At 35.8% G+C, this 18199-nt stretch overlaps 1 protein-coding gene across 6 annotated transcripts in view; it reads left to right on the forward strand.

Moving 5' to 3' along the window:
* Positions 1 to 1509: 1509 nt before the first annotated feature.
* The window catches only part of LOC141560372 (phospholipid scramblase 1-like), a 59830-nt gene continuing 43140 nt past the window's right edge, over positions 1510 to 18199 (forward strand). Inside the window, exon 1 of one of the 6 annotated variants that reach the window (XM_074298387.1) lies at positions 1510 to 1649. The gene's annotated coding sequence lies outside the window, so the exon portion shown is untranslated. Of the gene's footprint in view, positions 1857 to 2026; positions 2172 to 18199 lie in introns of those variants that run through there. The other 5 variants (XM_074298390.1, XM_074298386.1, XM_074298389.1 and 2 more) reach the window with 5 other exon arrangements.

Genomic DNA, 18199 nt, shown 5'->3' on the forward strand with positions numbered 1-18199 from the left:
TAAAGACCAGAAAGAAAACTTTTTTTTTTTTTTTTTTTTTTAAATTTCTAGAATTTATTTCTCCAATGACAGTTTTTTGTTTTTTTTTTTTAAATACCCGATTTGACCTGTCTTTCAGATAGATAAGGACAGTAAAGCAGCTTTCAAACTGAAATGCATTAACCATATCTTATCTATTCTGTCCAGTCATAGTATATGTACACTCCTTGAATTCAGGAAACGTGGATCTAGAGTACTAAGTACAGCACCTGGTACAAAGTAGATGATCAGTAAATGATTGTTGATTGTCCTGTTTGATTGGAGATTTTTTAACTAATCCTGACTTCCTTCTTCTTACTAATCCACAAGACCTATTCAAACAGCCCTTTATTCTCACCTCCAAGCTTTTGCCTATGAAGGCCTAAATATTGGCTAAACTGAACTCCAGACTAAACCTTAACATGCTTCATGCTTCCTGTAGTAGTTAGACCATTGTTCAAATGCAACTTTAGACACCTAGGTACTTGGCTAGAAAGAGTAGTCTTCTCAAACTCAGTTCTTTCAAATTGGGAGCAGGAGAAGGTCATTTCCAGCTCCTTATATTTGAAACGGACAAAAGACTGGCCCCTTTATCCCTGGATCGAGGGGCCTCAGGCTTATAGGAAAATATTGCTTAAACTAAATTAAGGGAAGTGTTATGTTCAGACTGGGCCCCATCCCCCGGTTTATGAGACCCTAGACTTTCCCAGAAGTGTGTGTCTAATAGAGTCAGGACACCATTGCAAAACATGACAACAGGTTCCATTGTGTGCTCACTCTCATCCAGACACTTCCCCATTGTACTGTGACAAACTGTGTCAGTGATTCCCCAAATTTGTAACCACAAGGCTGTACTAGGATGGGGCAAATGGGCTTAAAAGTGTACCTCACTAAAGGTAGGGGCTGATCTCTACTAGCCTGTCAGTGGGGTCAGTCACAGGCCGGCTAATAAATGATGCTTTAAATTGAATAATTTGGTCAGAGCTGTCTATCTCGTTTAAGTCCATTTCAATCTTGTCCAGAATTGGAGCTCCAATCCAGTTTCCTCCATAATATTCAGGGATTGCAGAAAGCCTCCTCACATGTTCTCTTCTATTTGTATGAATCTCTGCGATTCACCAGCAAATATACAAGTTTCTCTCTTCTGCCCACTAGGATATGTTTCCTGCAGTTAGGAAAGTTGTGTGAATATTATGGTATGCCCTTTCCCAGGCCATTTTCATGGAGATCATCAAGTGTTGTTTCAGCCTTGAATCATATGAAGAAAGAAATTTGAAGGGCTTATTCCTCTCTCCTTCTAGAAGAGGACCAATAACTTCTGGAGTGTGACGTCCTGATTGCAAGTGAATTGGAATTAATTAAGGCAGAGCCTTGTAAAATCATCAGAGAAGGGAACCGGGGTTACTGAAGCACAATTTTAAAAAGGAAAAAAAAGAAAAAAAAAGAAAAAAAAAAAAAGAGCTCTACCTAGAGCTTCAATAGTGTTGCAAAGTCGGAGCGTATTGGTTGGCAGCCTCCGGCTGCCCAGTTCGCTGGGAGGTTTTTGTTGTTTGTTTTGGTTGCTTTATTTTCCGATTCCGGGGAGGGCCTTTAACCGCACAATTTAAGAGTCAAACCAGATTTGAAAACAGGTAGGTAAATTTCTTATTGTAGTAAGAATTTGGGGGTGGAGACATAGCATCCGGGTCTATTTACTTCTAGCCTAGGACTACTCCCTTTTCCGAAATTATTATTTGCGTGTGTGAGAGAGAGACGGAGAGGCACGGAGAGGGAGTGAGTTCGTGAGAACTCGCATGTAGGATTAAAAGCAGAGCGAACCGGAACCTCTGAGTTCCAGGGTGAGTGGCGAGTGTCTGCTGCCCGGCTTTCTCCGAGAGCGGTGTCGGACGCCAGGGTTCGATCTGGGCTGGGGAGCGGAGGTTGTCCGAGTGGGATCCGGGAGCGGAAGGGAAGGGGATGGATTTGGGGAGTGCGGAGGGAGAGAGAGCGCCGGGGAGGAGATGGAAGGTGGACTGAGAGTGAGTGGGAAAAGATGCGGGGGATGGAAGGCGTGGACTCGGGGGTGTTTGGGGTCTTGGCGAAGTAGGAGAGCATTTGTACTGGGAAAGATAAGGAGCGGAGCGGAATCAGATAAAAAGAAATCGAAAGTTCAGGTAAATAAATGATAAATAAATAGCGAGTCTCCCGTAGCGGATGGGCAGCAGAGCGCGAGCGAGGTGGGCGGCTGGTTGCCTACAGCTGACCTGGTTTTCCCCGAATCGCGCAACCCCAAATCGAACTTTTGAGCGAGGGAGAAATGCGGAGGGGACGTAATCCATTTGATAAAGTAGGAAAAAACTTTCTTGGTATATCCAAAAAAAAATGCTTCCTGAAGGCTGGAGCATGAGGAAGTTAATTAAAAAAGACTTTGGAGAAGGCGTCTGCTACCTTCAGTCCTCCAGAGACAGACCCCTGCATTCCCGTGTTTTGTTGTTGTAATTCGGTCGTCATTCCGTCCTGTCCTACTCTTTGGGAGCCCGAGGGCAAAGATATTGGAATAGTTTTCCATTTCCTTCTGCAGTTCATTTTATAGATGAGGAAATTGAGACAAAACTGACTTCCCCATCTAGCTAAATGTGAGCCAGATTTGAACTCTGGAGGTGAGCGGTCCCTGACTCTCGTGGTGCTCTGCCCACTGCACCGCTTTTTTTTTTTTTTTTTTTTTTTTTAAACCTAGAAGCAAAATCTGCCACTTCAACTTCCATTTGGTTACTGAACAATTTATTAAAACACTCACTATATAGGGCATTGTGCTACCTGAGGATCAAAGAAGGGCAAAAACAGTTCGGAGAAACTCATAAACTACCCGGGGAGGCACTGTGTAAATAGACATAGAGGATATAATATAGGTAAAAGGTGAATTTTGAAAGAAAAGCACTAGAACCCTGGGGAGGAAGAAGGTGGGGGGGGGGGACTGGGAGGCCTTTGCAGAGTGTGGCATTTTAGCTGAGCAAAACCAGTGGAACTAGAAAATGGAGATGAGGAGGAAATGCATTTCTGAACTGATGTTCACTCAGGAGACTGCATATGGACTGATTTTGTCTCTTCACAAGTTCTGAGTGGAGCAAGTCTGATACCTCTTTTTTTAAATTATATTTTTTAAATTTACAAAACATATGCATAGGTAATTTTTCAACATTATGTTCCAACTTTTCCCCTCCTTCCCTCTACCCCTAGATAGCAAGTAGACCAATACATAGTAAATGTTTAAATTATATGTTAAATCCAATACATGTATATATATATATATATATATATATATATATATATATATATATATATATATATATATATATATATATATATTTATACAGTTATCTTGCTGTACAAGAAAAATCCAATCTAGAAAGAAAGAAAGAAAACCTGGGAAGGAAAACAAAAATACAAGCAAACTAACAGAAAGTGGAAATACTATGTTGTGGTCCACACTCATTTCCCATAGTTCTCTCTCTGAGTGTAGCTGATTCTCTTCATTACTAAACAACTGGAACTGATTTGAATAGTCTCATTGTTGAAGAGAGCCATTTCCATCAGAGTTGATCATCATATAGTATTATTGTTGAAGTGTATAATGATGATCTGATCTTGCTCATTTCAGTCAGCATCAGTTCATGTAAGTCTCTCTAAGCCTCTCTGTATTCATCCTGCTGGTCATTTCTTATAGAACAATAATATTCCATAACATTCATATACCACAATTTATTCAGCCATTCCCCAATTGATGAACATCCATTCAATTTGCAGTTTCTAGCCACTACAAAAAGGGCTGCCACAAACATTTTTGCACATGTGGGTCCTTTTTCCTTTTTTAGTATTTCTTTGGGATATAAAACCTAGTAGTAACATTGCTGGATCAAAGGGTATGCACAGTTTGATAACTTTTTTGGGCATAGTTCCAGATTGCTCTCCAGAATGGTTGGATTCTTTCAAAACTCCACTAACAATGCATCAGTGTCCCAGTTTCCCCACATCCCCTCCAACATCTGTTACTGTCTTTTCCTGTCATTAGCCAATCTGACAGGTGTGTAGTGGTGTCTCAGAGGTATCTTAATTTGCATTTCTCTGATAAATAATGATTTGGAACACCTGTTCATATGGCTGGAAATAGTTTCAATTTCTTCCTCTGAAAATTGCCTGTTCATATCCTTTGACCATTTATCAATTGGAGAATGGCTTGATTTCTTATAAGTTTGAGTCAATTCTCTACATATTTTGGAAATGAGGCCTTTATCAGAATCTTTGAAGGTAAAGATGTTTTCCCAGTTTATTGCTCCCTTTCTAATTTTGTCTGCATTAGTTTTGTTTGTACAAAAGCTTTTCAACTCAATATAATCAAAATTATCAATTTTGTGATCAATCATGATCTCTAGTTCTTTTTTGGTCACAAATTCCTTCCTCCACAAGTCTGAGAGGTAAACTATCCCCTATGTTCTTCTAATTTATTTATAATCTCATTCTTTATGCCTAAATCATGAACCCATTTTCATCTTATCTTGGTGTATGGTGTTGTGTGAGTAAGTGCCTAGTTTCTGCCATACTAGTTTCCAATTTTCCCAGCAGTTTTTGTCAAATAGCAAATTCTTATCCCAAAAGCTGGGGTCTTTGGGTTTGTCAAACACTAGATTGCTATAGTTATTGACTATTTTGTCCTTTGAACCTAACCTGTTCCACTGATCAATTAGTCTATTTCTTAGCCAGTACCAAATGGTTTTGGTGACTGCTGCTTTTTAATATAGTTTTAGATCTGGTAAAGCTAGGTGCCATGTTCATTTGACTTTTTTCATTTATTAGTTCCCTTGAAATTCTTGATCTTTTTTTCTTCCAGATGAATTTTGTTATTATTTTTTTCCTAGCTCATTAAAATAGTTTTTTGGGAGTCTGATTGGTATAGTACTAAATAGATTAGTTTAGGTAATATTGTCATTTTTATTATATTTGGTCAACCTATCCAAGAGCACTTGATATTTTTCCAATTGTTTAGATCTGACTTTATTTGTGTGTAAAGTGTTTTGTAATTTTGCTCATATAGTTCCTGTCTTTCCCTTGGCAGATAGATTCCCAAATATTTTATACTATCAGCAGTTAGTTTAAATGGAATTTCTCTTTGTATTTCTTGGCTGTTGGATTTTATTAGTGATGTATAAAAATGCTGATGATTTATGTGGATTTATTTTGTATCCTGCAATTTTGTTAAAGTTATGGATTATTGCTAATTGCTTTTAGTAGATTCTCCGGGGTTCTCAAAGTATACCATCATATCATCTGCAAAGAGTGATAATTTGGTTTCCTCATTACCTACTCTAATTCCTTTAATCTCTTTTTCATCTCTCATTGCCAAAGCTAGCATTTCTAATACAATCTTGAATAGTAATGGTGATAGTGGGCAACCTTGTTTCATTCCTGATCCTTTTGGAAATGGTTCCAGTTTATCCCTACTACTTATGATGCTTACTGATGGTTTTAAATAGATGCTACTGACTATTTTAAGGAAAATTCCACTTATTCCTATGCACTTTAATATTTTTAGTAGGAATGGATGTTGGTTTTTATCAAATGCTTTTTTTTTTGCATCTATTGAGATAATTATATGGTTTTGGTTAATTTGGTTTTTGATATAGTCGATTATGCTAATAGTTGTCCTAATATCGAACCAGCCCTGCATTCCTGGTATAAATCCAGTCATGGTGTATTATCCTAGGGATGATATATATATTTTTTTAATTCATTTTTCCAAATTATCTCCTCCCTCCCTCCATTCCCTCCCCCCGATGACAGGTAACGGGATGATATTGTAATCTCTTTGCTAACATGTTATTTAAGATTTTTGCATCAATATTAATTAGGGAGATTGGTCTATAAATGTTTTTTTCATTTTTCATCCTACCTGGTTTAGGAATCAGTACCATGTCTGTTCCATAAAAGGAATTTGGTAGGATTCTTTCATTCCCTATTTTTTTCAAATAGTTTATATAGTATTGGGGTTAATTATTCTTTAAATGTTTGGTAGAATTCATATCTAAATCCATCTGGTCCTGAGGATTTTTTCTTAGGGAGTTGATTAATAGCTTGTTCTTTTTTTTTTTCTAAAATGGGACTATTTAAGCAATTTACTTCCTCCTCTGTTAATCTGGACAACGTATATTTTTGTAGGTATTCATCCATTTCATTTAGATTATCAAATCTATTGGCATAAATTTGGGCAAAGTAACTCCTTAATATTGCTCTAATTTCCTCTTCATTAATGGAAAATTCTCCCTTTTCATTTTTAAGACTAACAATTTTATTTTCCTCTTAAACCTTTGGTAAATTTGATTAGAAAAAGTTACCTTTTTTTTTCCTAAAATGAACTCTTAGTTTTATTTATTAATTCGAGAGAATTAATAAGGATAGTGTTTTTAATAATAATATTAATAATTAGTGTAGATAGTATTTTTCATCCTGAGTTTTTTGGAATAGACTTGGATCTCTGTGTTGCTGAGAAGAGCTAAGTCTGTCATAGTTGATTATTTTACAATGTTGCTGTTGATGTTAATTTTTTACTTTCAGTTTTATTAGTTTCTCCTTTTATTTTTAGAATTTCAAGTTTAGTATTTGATTGGGGGGTTTTAATAGGCTTTTTTTCTAGCTTTTTTAGTTGCAAGCCCAATTCATTGATTTTCTCTTTCTCTATTTTATGCAAGTAAGCCTCTAAAGATATAAAATTTCCCCCATTACCACTTTGGCTGCATCCCACAAATTTTGGTATGTTGTCTCATTGTAATTTTCTTGGATGAAATTATTATTTATGTCTATGATTTGCTGTTTCACCTATTCATTCTTTAGGATGGGATTATTTAGTTTGATGCCTCTTCCACTTGAATTTGTGCTACATCTAAGTTAAGAGCTTTGGGGTAGAAAGCCAGGAAAAGTCATTTGGAGTTAAACAAACAATCTCACTTCCTTAGCCAAGGCATTCAGAAGGAGAGGGAGGGAGGGAGGGAGGGAGGGAAGGAGGAAGGAAGGAAGAAAGGAAAACTAAAATTATTTATTGAAATTTGTTTTTTGTGCTGTTAGTGAAGCATATGGAATAATAGGGAATCTCTCTCAAATGGTATAATATAAAAACCTTTCAAAAACAGGGTTAATATAGTCCAATTTTCCAGATGTTTTCTTTCTTTCTTTTTCTTTTTCTTTTCTTTTTTTTTTTTAATGATTCCTGGAAATCTTGGTATTAGAAAATACTCATTTTCCTATTCCAAGAATAGGCTGCCTGTAGCGTTGGAAATTTTATTTTGTATCTTTTTCTCATGATGAATACATAGAGAAAAATGCTTTATTCAATGAGACTTGCTCAATCAAAACCCCAATAGCAGAAGGATGTACAGGTAATTGTTTTCTTAGTAGAAGTGTCCCCTAATAGTATTTAGGATTTCTCAGGATTATTGACAATGAAAAAAGAAAATATCCAGTAAGGATTATTAGATAGGAAAATGAAAATGATTTATTTACTTCATTGCTTAATATACTCACAAAATGACTGGATTTTCATATTTAATTAATTCTCAGATCTTGAAGAGAATTTCTTTGCTTACAACACTAACCAAACCAAAACAACAATAACAAAAAATTTAGGGGAAATTAGGAGCCTAATTGAACCCACAGAGCCCAGATGATGTCTCTTTTCATGGACAAGTAGGATCAGGATTATAAAATCATCATTTTTGATCTAGAAGAGGTCAGCTTCTTATCCAATCTTGCCATTTTACAAAGGAACTAAGGCCACAGGAGACCAAGTAACTTGACCAAGCTTACACAAATCTTAAGTGTCAAAGACTGGATTTTTTGACTGCAGAGACATTGTTCTTTTCATTGAATCACACTCTTATCAGGATAGCCTATTCTCAAAGAAGTAGCATGGTATGCTATAAAGAGCTCTGGCCTTGGAGGCTATATAGAGAATTATCCTTCTCAATTACTTATCGTTGGCAAACATTTAGTTACCATGGTGAAATCTACAGATAGAGGCTACCTCAGAGACCATCTAAGTCAATCTCTTCCTTTTTAGAGATGAGGGTGATGAAGTTTGGGGAGGTTGTCACAGGTACTAAGTGTCAGAGGTGATCATGGATTCTCTAATTCCAATGTCAGACTTTCTATATCTCATTGTTTCTTTTGTGTCCTGATTCTGAGTGAGACATGTGTAGACAGTATTTTTCAGCCTGAGTCTTTTGGAATAGACTTGGATCTCTGTGTTGCTGAGAGGAGCTAAGTCTGTCATAGTTGATTATTCTACAATGTTGCTGTTAATGTATATAATGTTCTCCTGATTGTCTTCACTTTGCTCAGCACTGATTCATGCAGATCTTTAAAAGTTTTTCTGAAATGCACCTGTTCATGATTTCTTATAGTATAATAGTATTCCATTGCATTCATATACTACAACTTGTTCAGTTGTTCTTCAGTTGATGGGCATATCTTTAATTTCCAATTCTTGGCCACTATAAAAAGAGCTGTTATAAATATTTTTATACATATGTGGGTCCTTTTCTCTTTTTTATAATGTTTTTGGGATGCAGATGTGCTGGAACTCTGTCTTCCCAGAAATCAGCTGGAGTCAGGATCACTAAACGTCTTTATTCTTGATCTTTTACAGTCAAGGTCAGGGGCTTAGGCCTAGCAACCTCACACACACCTTCCTCCCTCAAATGCCGGAGAGACTGACTCACATCTTCGGCTCAATTCCTCTTCCTCCTCCTACTCCTCCCACACACATCACTTCCCCCTCTTTGTCCCACCATTCAAGTCAGCACAGAACAGCTGGGGAGGGTCAACCTTCAAACAAGTTAATAGGGAACTGTCCAATTGGCAATTAGTCTCATGTGCTTCATTACCCAAGTATATTGCTCAGTTCTAGCCCTTTACACAGATGCAATAGTGTTATTGCTAGATCAAAGGGTACGCACAATTTTAACCCTTTGAGCATAGTTCCAAATTGCTCTCCAGAATGGTTGGATCAATTCACAACTCTACCAACAATGCTTATGTTCCAGTTTTCTCACATCTTCAACATTTGTCCTTTTTCTTTCATATTACTAATCTGAGAGGTGTGAGGTAGTACTTTAGAGCTGTATTAATTTGCATATCTCTAATTAATAGTGATTTAGAGCATTTTTATATGACTATAAATAGCATTAATTTTTTTTATCTGAAAACTGTCTATTCATGTCCTTTGACCATTTATCAATTACAGAATGACTTATATTCTTACAAATTTGTCTTAATTCTCTCTTTATTTTAGAAATAAGGCCTTTATCAGAAACGATGGCTATAAAAATGTTTTCATGCTTTTTGCTTTCCTTTTAATCTTGGCTGCATTGGCTTTGTGCAAAACTTACTTTTAATAGAATCAGCATTATCCATTTTGCATTTCATAATATTGTTTATCCCTTGTTTAGTCATAATTTTTTCCCTTCTCCATAAATCTGACATGTAAACTATTCCATTCTCTCCTAATTTGCTTATGGTGTCATCCTTTATGTCTAAATCTTATACCCATTTTGATCCTATCTTGGAATACAGTGTGAGATGTTGTTCGCCTAGTTTCTGCAAATTATTTTTGTTTTCCCAACAGTAGTTTTCCCAACTGCTCATAGAAGTAACTTCTTATCTCAAAAGCTGGATTCTTGGGGCTTATAGAACACTAGATTACTATAGTAATTGACAATTGTATCTTGAGTAGTTAACCAAATCCAGTGATCCATTACTGTTATTTCTTAGCCATACCAAAAATAGTTCTGATGATTGCTTTATATCTGATTATGATGACTGGGCTGCTCTTCTTTTTTATTTTTAAATTGTAGTAAGTTTATTTTTAACACATTGCTTTATGAATCATGTTGGGAGAGAAGAATCAGAGCAAAAGGGAAAAGCTATGGGAGAGAGTAAAAAAAAAAAAAAACAACAACAGAAAAAAGAAGGGAACCTAGCATGTGTTGATTTACATTTCAGTCTTTTTAGATCTTATTCTGTGTGCAGATGACATTTTCTATCTGAAGTCTGTTGGGATTTCTTCAGAGCATTGAATTGCTGAGAAGAACCAAGCCTTTCCTAGCTGCTGATCATACATTTTTGTTGTTATTTTGTACAATGTATTCCTGCTTCCATTTGTTTCACTTAGCATCAGTTCATGTAAATCTTTCCAGCTCTCTATAATCAGCTTGTCATGTACTACCGCTTGTTTAGCCATTACCCAGTTGATGAGCATCCACTCCTTTTCCAGTTCTTTGCAACCACAAAAAGAGCTGCTAGAAACATTTTTGCTTAGGTGGGATCATTTCCCTCCTTTATGATTTCCTTGAGATAGAGACCCAGTGTTGGCACTATAGGATTAAAGGGTTTGCACAATTTTGTAATCCTTTGGGTATAGTTCCAGATTGCTCTCCAGAATGGTTGGATCATTTTACAATTCCATCTCAATGCATTACAATGCATTGGTGCACCAGTTTTTCCATTTGCCCTCCAACATTTATCATTACTTTTATCATTTTAGCCAATCTGAAAGGTGTGAGGTGGTATCTCAAAATCATTTTAATTTAGATTTATTTAATGAATAGTTATTTAGAGCATTTTTTCATACAACTATAAATGGCTATAATTTCATCATCTAAAAATTGTCTGTTCATATCCTTTGACTATTTATCAATGGGGGAATGACTTATAATCTTATAAATTTGACATAGTTCTTTATATGTTTTAGAAATGAGGCCTTTATCAGAATTACTATCTGTAAAGATTTTTGATGAGATGTAGGTATATTCCTATTTTCTCACATTATTTTCCAGTTTTCCTAGTAATTATTTTTGTTATAGCTTTTTATTGACAGAACATATGCATGGGTAATTTTTGCTACATTGTCCCTTGCACTACTTCTGTTCCAACTTTTTCCTTCCCTTCCTCCACCCCCTCCCCTTGATGGCAAGCAGTCTCATACAAGTTAAACATGTTAAAGTATATCTTAGATACAGTATATGTATGCAGATCCATACAGTTCTCTTGTTGCACAAGAAAAATTGGATTCAGAAGGTAAAAATAATCTGGGAAGAAAAACAAAAATGCAAGTAGTCCTTCTCTGGGTGTAGCTGATTCTGTCCATCACTGATCAACCTTTTTAGCAATTTTGGTCAAATAGTGAGTTCTTATTCCAGAAACTGGGGATATGCCAGATATTAGATTGCTATTGTGTTGTGTGTATCTAATCTGTTCCATTGATCCACAATTCTATTTCTTAGCCAGTGGCTTTGAGTTCTGCTGCTTTATACTATAGTTTTAGGTTTGGTACTGCTAAGCCACCATCTTTTGTATATTTTTTTTTTCATTAATTCCCTTGCTATTCTTGACCTTTTGTTCTTCCAGATAAATTTTATTATTTTTTGTAGTGCTATAAAATAATGTTTTGGCAGTTTGATTGGTATGGCACTGATTAAAGGTAGATTAGTTTAGGCAGAATTGTCATTTTTATGAGCGTGGCCTAGTCATGAACTATTGAATGATTAAATTATTCCCTCTCAGAGCCAAAACTGATGAGATCAAGCTTCAGACAATATTCATCCCCCTCTCTTTTTCCCTTAGATTGTAATAGGTCTTTTGAGTTTCTTGGTGTGCACTAATTGTCCCATTATACCTCCCCTTTTCTGTTTTTCTAGTACAGACCTTTTCCCATCCCTTACTATCTTTTTCTTTGCTATGATCACATCAGAGTCCATTCACAACCACACCCTCAGTTCATGTAATACTCCCCTTTGTTAGCCCCAGTGACAGATATAGTTCTCAAGAGTTAGAGATGTAAACAGTTTAACCTTCAAATATATGTTTTTCCCATTTATTTTAACGTGGTTCACTTGTGCTCTGTGTTTGTAGATTAAATTTTCTGTTTAGTTTTCCCCCCCCCCCCAATAAAAATGATCGAAAGTTTCTTACTTCATTAAAGCTCCATTTCCTCCCCTGAAAGATGCTGCTGAATTTTGCTGGGTTGCTTCATTACTTCTTGATTGTAAACCCAGGTTTTTTGCCTTCCAGAATATGGTACTCTAGCTTACCCCCTCCACTGATCTTTTATTGTAGAAGCTGCCAGATCCTAGGTAATCCTGACTATTGCTTCTTCTTCTTCTTCTTCTTCTTTTTTTTTTTTTTTTCATGGGTAATTTTTACACCATTGTTCCTTGCACTCACTTCTGTTACAACTTTTCCCATCCCTCCCTCCACCCCCTCCCCTAGATGGCAGGTAGTCATATACATGTTAAACATATTAAAGTATTTCCTAGATACAATATATGTGTGCAGATCTGTACAGTTCTCTTGTTGTACAAGAAAAATTGGATTCAGAAGGTAAAATTAACAGTTTATACTCATTTCCCAGTGTTCCTTTTCTGGTGTAGCTGATTCTGTCAATCATTGATCAATTGGAATTGGATTAGCTCTTCTCTATGTTGAAGATATCCACTTCCATCAGAATAGATCCTCATAGAGTATCATTGTTGAAGTGTATAATGATCCCCTAGTTCTGCTTTCACTCAGCATCAGTTGATGTAAGTCTCTCCAAGCCTCTCTGTATTCCTCCTGTTGGTCATTTCTTACAGAACAATAATATTCCATAACATTCATATACCATAATTTACCCAACCATTCTCCAATTGATGGACATCCATTCATTTTCCAGCTTCTAGCCACTATGAAAAGGGCTGCCACAAACATTTTGGCACATACAGGACCCTTTCCCTTCTCTAGTAGTTCCTTGGGGTATAAGCCCAGTAGTAGTATGGCTGGGTCAAAGGGTATGCACATTTTGATAACTTTTTGGGCATAATTCCAGATTGCTCTCCAGAATGGTTGGATTCTTTCACAACTCCACCAACAATGCATCAGTGTCCCAGTTTTCCCACAGCCCCTCCAACCTTCATCGTTATTTGTTCCTGTCATCTTAGCTAATCTGACAGGTGTGTAATATCTCAGAGTTGTCTTAATTTGCATTTCTCTGATCAATAGTGATTTGGAACACTCTTTCATATGAGTGGAAATAGTTTTAATTTCATCATCTGAAAATTGTCTGTTCATATCCTTTGACCATTTATCAATTGGAGAATGGCTTGATTTCTTATAAAGTCCATTCTCTGTATATTTTGGAGATGAGGCCTTTATCAGAACCTTTAACTGTAAAAATGTTTTCCCAATTTGTTACTTCCCTTCCAATCTTGTTTGCATTAGTTTTGTTTGTGCAGAAACTTTTTAATTTGGGGTAATCAAAATGTTCTATTTTGTGATCAATAATGGTCTCTAGTTCTCCATTGGACACAAACTTCTTCCTCCTCCACAAGTCTGAGAGGTAAACCATCCCATGTTCCTCCAATTTATTTATGATTTCGTTCTTTATGCCTAAATCTTGGACCCATTTTGATCTAATCTTAGTATGTGGTGTTAAATGTGGGTCCATGCCTAGTTTCTGCCATACTAATTTCCAGTTTTCCCAGTAGTTTTTGTCAAATAATGAATTCTTATCCCAAAAGTTGGGATCTTTGGGTTTGTCAAACACTAGATTGCTATTTTTATTCACTACCTTGCCCTGTGAACCTAACCTATGTCACTGATCAACTAGTCTTATTTCTTAGCCAATACCAAATGGTTTTGGTGACTGTTGCTATATAATACAGTACTAGATCAGGTACAGCTAGACCACCTTCACTTAATTTTTTTTTTTTATTACTTCCCTTGAAATTCTTGACCTTTTGTTGTTCCATATGAATTCTGTTGTTATTTTTTTTAGGTTACTAAAATAGTTTCTTGGAAGTCTGATTGGTATAGCACTAAATAAATAGATTAGTTTAGGGAGTATTGTCATCTTAATTATATTCACTCGGCCTATCTAAGAGCACTGAATGTATCCAATTATTTAAATCTGACTTTATTTTTGTGGCAAGTGTTTTGTAATTTTGCTCATATAATTCCTGACTCTCCTTTGGTAGATATATTCCCAAATATTTTATACTATCGACCGTTATTTTGAATGGAATTTCTCTTTGTATCTCTTGCTGTTGGATTGTGTTGGTAATGTATAAAAATCCTGAGGATTTATGTGGATTTATTTTGTATCCTGCAATTTTGCTAAAATTCTGAATTATTTCTAATAGCTTTTTAGCAGAGTCTTTGGGGTTCTCTAAGTATACCATCATGTCATCTGCGAAAAGTGATAATTTGATTTCCTCATTTCCTACTCTAATTCCTTGAATCGCTTTCTCGGCTCTTATTGCCGAGGCTAGAGTTTCTAGTACTATATTGAATAGTATTGGTGATAGTGGGCAACCTTGTTTCACTCCTGATCTTACAGGGAAAGGCTCTAGTTTATCGCCATTACATATGATGTTTACTGAAGGTTTTAAATATATGCTCCTTATTATTTTAAGGAATAGTCCATTTATTCCTATACTCTCAAGCGTTTTTAGTAGGAATGGATGTTGGATTTTATCGAATGCTTTTTCTGCATCTATTGAGATGATATGGTTTTTATTAATTTGATTATTAATATGGTCAATTATACTAATAGTTTTCCTAACATTAAACCAGCCCTGCATTCCTGGTATAAATCCCACTTGGTCATAGTGTATTATCCTGGGGATGATTTTCTGAAGTCTATTTGCTAATATCTTATTTAAGATTTTAGCATCAATATTCATTAAGGAAATTGGTCTATCGTTTTCTTTCTCAGTTTTCGATCTACCTGGTTTAGGTATAATACCATGTCTGTGTCATAGAAGGAATTTGGTAGGACTCCTTCAATCCCTATTTTTTCAAATAGTTTATATAGCACTGGTGTTAGTTGTTCTTTAAATGTTTGGTAGAATTCACATGTAAATCCATCTGGTCCTGGGGACTTTTTTCTTAGGAAGTTGGTTAATAGCTTGTTCTATTTCTTTTTCTGAGATGGAACTATTTAAACTACTTACTTCTTCCTTTGTTAATCTGGGCAAGCTATATTTTTGAAGGTATTCTTCCATTTCATTTAAGTTATCGAATTTATTGGCATAAAGTTGAGCAAAGTAGCTCCTAACTATTGTTCTAATTTCCTCTTCATTAGTGGTGAGTTCACCCTTTTCATTTTCAAGACTAACAATTTGCTTTTTCTCTTTCCTTTTTTTAATCAGGTTTACTAAGGGTTTGTCTATTTTGTTGGTTTTTTTCATAGAACCAACTCTTAGTTTTATTAATTAATTCAATAGTTTTTTTTACTTTCAATTTTATTAATCTCACCTTTTATTTTTTGAATTTCAAGTTTTGTGTTTGTCTGGGGGTTTTTAATTTGTTCCTTTTCTAGCAATTTTAGTTGTAAGCCCAATTCGTTGGCCCTCTCTTTTTCTCTATTTTATGCCAGTAGGCCTGTAGAGATATAAAACTTCCCCTTATTACTGCTTTGGCTGTATCCCACACATTTTGGTATGATGTCTCATTATTGTCATTTTCTTGGGTGAAGTTATTATGTCTATGATTTGCTGTTTTACCCAATCATTCTTTAGTATAAGATTATTTAGTTTCCAATTATTTTTTGGTCTGTTTTCCCCTGGCTTTTTATTAAATGTAATTTTGATTGCATTATGATCTGAAAAGGATGCATTTACTATTTCTGCCTTACTGCATTTGATTTTGAGGTTTTTATGCCCTAGTATATGATCAATTTTTGTATAGGTTCCATGAACTGCTGAGAAGAAAGTAAAATACTCCTTTCTGTCTCCATTTAGCTTTCGCCAAAGATCTACCATATCAAACTTTTCTAGTATTCTATTTACCTCTTTGACTTCTTTCTTATTTATTTTGTGGTTTGATTTATCTAATTCTGAGAGTGCAAGGTTGAGATCTCCCATTATTATAGTTTTGCTATCTATTTCTTCTTGCAGCTCTCTTAATTTCTCTTTTAAGAATTTAGATGCTGCACCATTTGGTGCATATATGTTTAATATTGATACTGCTTCATTATTGATGCTACCCTTTAGCAGGATATAATGCCCTTCCTTATCTCTTTTAATTAGATCAATTTTTGTTTTTGCTTGATCTGAGATGAGGATGGCTACTCCTGCTTTTTTGGTTTTGCCTGAAGCATAATAGATTCTGCTCCACCCTTTTACTTTTAGTTTGAATGTATCACCCTGTTTCAGGTATGTTTCCTGTAAACAACATATAGTAGGATTCTGACTTTTAATCCAGTCTGCTAACTGCTTCCTCTTTATGAGGCAGTTTGCCCCATTCACATTTATGGTTAGAATAACTAATTCTATATTGCTTACCATCCTATTAACCCCTGCTTATGATTTTCCCCTTTCCTTCCCTCTTACCCCCCTACCCATATTAAACTTGTGAACATCACTTGCTTTTCACAGCCCTCCCTTTTTGATCCCTCCCCCACCTTAAAGTTCCTCCCCTTATTTTACCCCTTTTCCTCGAAATTTCTGTATTCCCTTCCCCTTAGCTTACTCCTTCCCTTTCACTTTTCAGTGAAGTGGAAGAAGTTTCACCATAAATCGAATATGTCTATTGATACACACTATGTTCATCTCCCTCCTTTCTTTCTCTTAGATATAATAGGTTACCTTTGTCTCTTCATGAGATGTAGTACCACCACTTTACACTTTTTTTATGATATAATTTTCTTTCCACCTCTAGTTTCTAAGACAAATTGTACATATGTTCTTTACATATTTTTTTTTGGCAGAAGTATAGTTCTCAAGATTTCTTTTTACCTTTTTAGAAATCTCTTGAGTTCTGTATTTGAAGATCAAACCTTTTATGTAGGTCTGGTTTTTTCATCAAGAATAGATGGAATTCATTTATTTCGTTAAATGTCCATCTTTTTCCCTGGAAAACGATGCTCATTTTTGCTGGGTAAGTTATTCTTGGCTGCATACCAAGTTCCTTAGCCTATCAGAATATCATGTTCCAGGCCCTTCGTTCTTTTAATGTGGACGCTGCTAGATCCTGGGTTATCCTTATTGTGGATCCTCCATATATGAATTGATTTTTTCTAGCAGCTTCCAATATCTTTTCCTTTGTCTGATGGTTCTTGAACTTGGCCACTATATTTCTTGGCGTTTTGATTTTAGGGTCCCTTTCAGTAGGTGATCGATGAATTTTTTCAATGTCTATTTTACCCTCTGTTTCCAAAATGTCTGGGCAGTTCTCTTTGATAATTTCCTCAAAAATAGTGTCCAAGCTCTTTTTTTCCTCACATTTTTCAGGGAGTCCGATTATTCTCAAATTGTCTCTCCTGGATCTGCTTTCCTGGTCTGTTGTCTTTCTAATAAGGTACTTGACATTCTTTTCAATTGTTTCATTTCTCTGGTTTTGCTTGACTACCTCTTGGTTTCTCCTTGAGTCATTCATTTCTACTTGTTTGAGTCTAATTTTCAATGATGTATTTTCTTCACTCACTTTTTAAATATCTTTTTGTAATTGTCCAATTGTGTTTTTATCTTCTATGGAATTTTTTCCCATTTTATCCATTATATTTTTTAGAGAGTTGATTTCTTTATCCAGCTCACTAATCCTGTTTTCCTTGGAGTTGTTTGCCTTTATTAATTCACTGATTTTATTTCTCAATGATTTGTTTTCTTTATCCACTCTGTCTTTAAATGTGTGGAATGACTTCTCCAGGCTCTCTTGCCAAGCTTCCCTTTCTTTTTCCAATTTCTCTTCTAGCTCTCTTGTGAGAGCCTTTTTGATTCCCTCTATGAGGTTCTTTTGTATTGAGGAGCAGATCATATCCCCCTTAGGGGATTCCTCTGGGGACAGTCTGTTTTTAGTCTCCTCAGTATTAGTGCTCTCTCTACATACAGAAACTCTCAATGGTTAGAGCCCTTTTGAATTTTTTGTTCATTTTGTCAAGAGCGGAATGGAAGAAAACAAACTGACAAGAGAAACAATTGGTGTGTTTTGGGGGGGGATGGAGCTGGATGGTGTTAATGGGCTTCCTCTACAGACTGAGGGTAGGGCAGCAGAGAGCCACTAACAGGACAGTGATGGCTGTGCTGCATCTGCACTCTGAGGCTCTGAGAATGCTCTGAGTCATTCCAGGTGGGGGTTGGGGGTGGCCGGTTCTGAGAGACGCTAACTTTCTGGGGTTTTAATC

Source organism: Sminthopsis crassicaudata, chromosome 3 (assembly GCF_048593235.1).
Source record: "Sminthopsis crassicaudata isolate SCR6 chromosome 3, ASM4859323v1, whole genome shotgun sequence".
Classification (NCBI taxonomy): domain Eukaryota; kingdom Metazoa; phylum Chordata; class Mammalia; order Dasyuromorphia; family Dasyuridae; genus Sminthopsis; species Sminthopsis crassicaudata.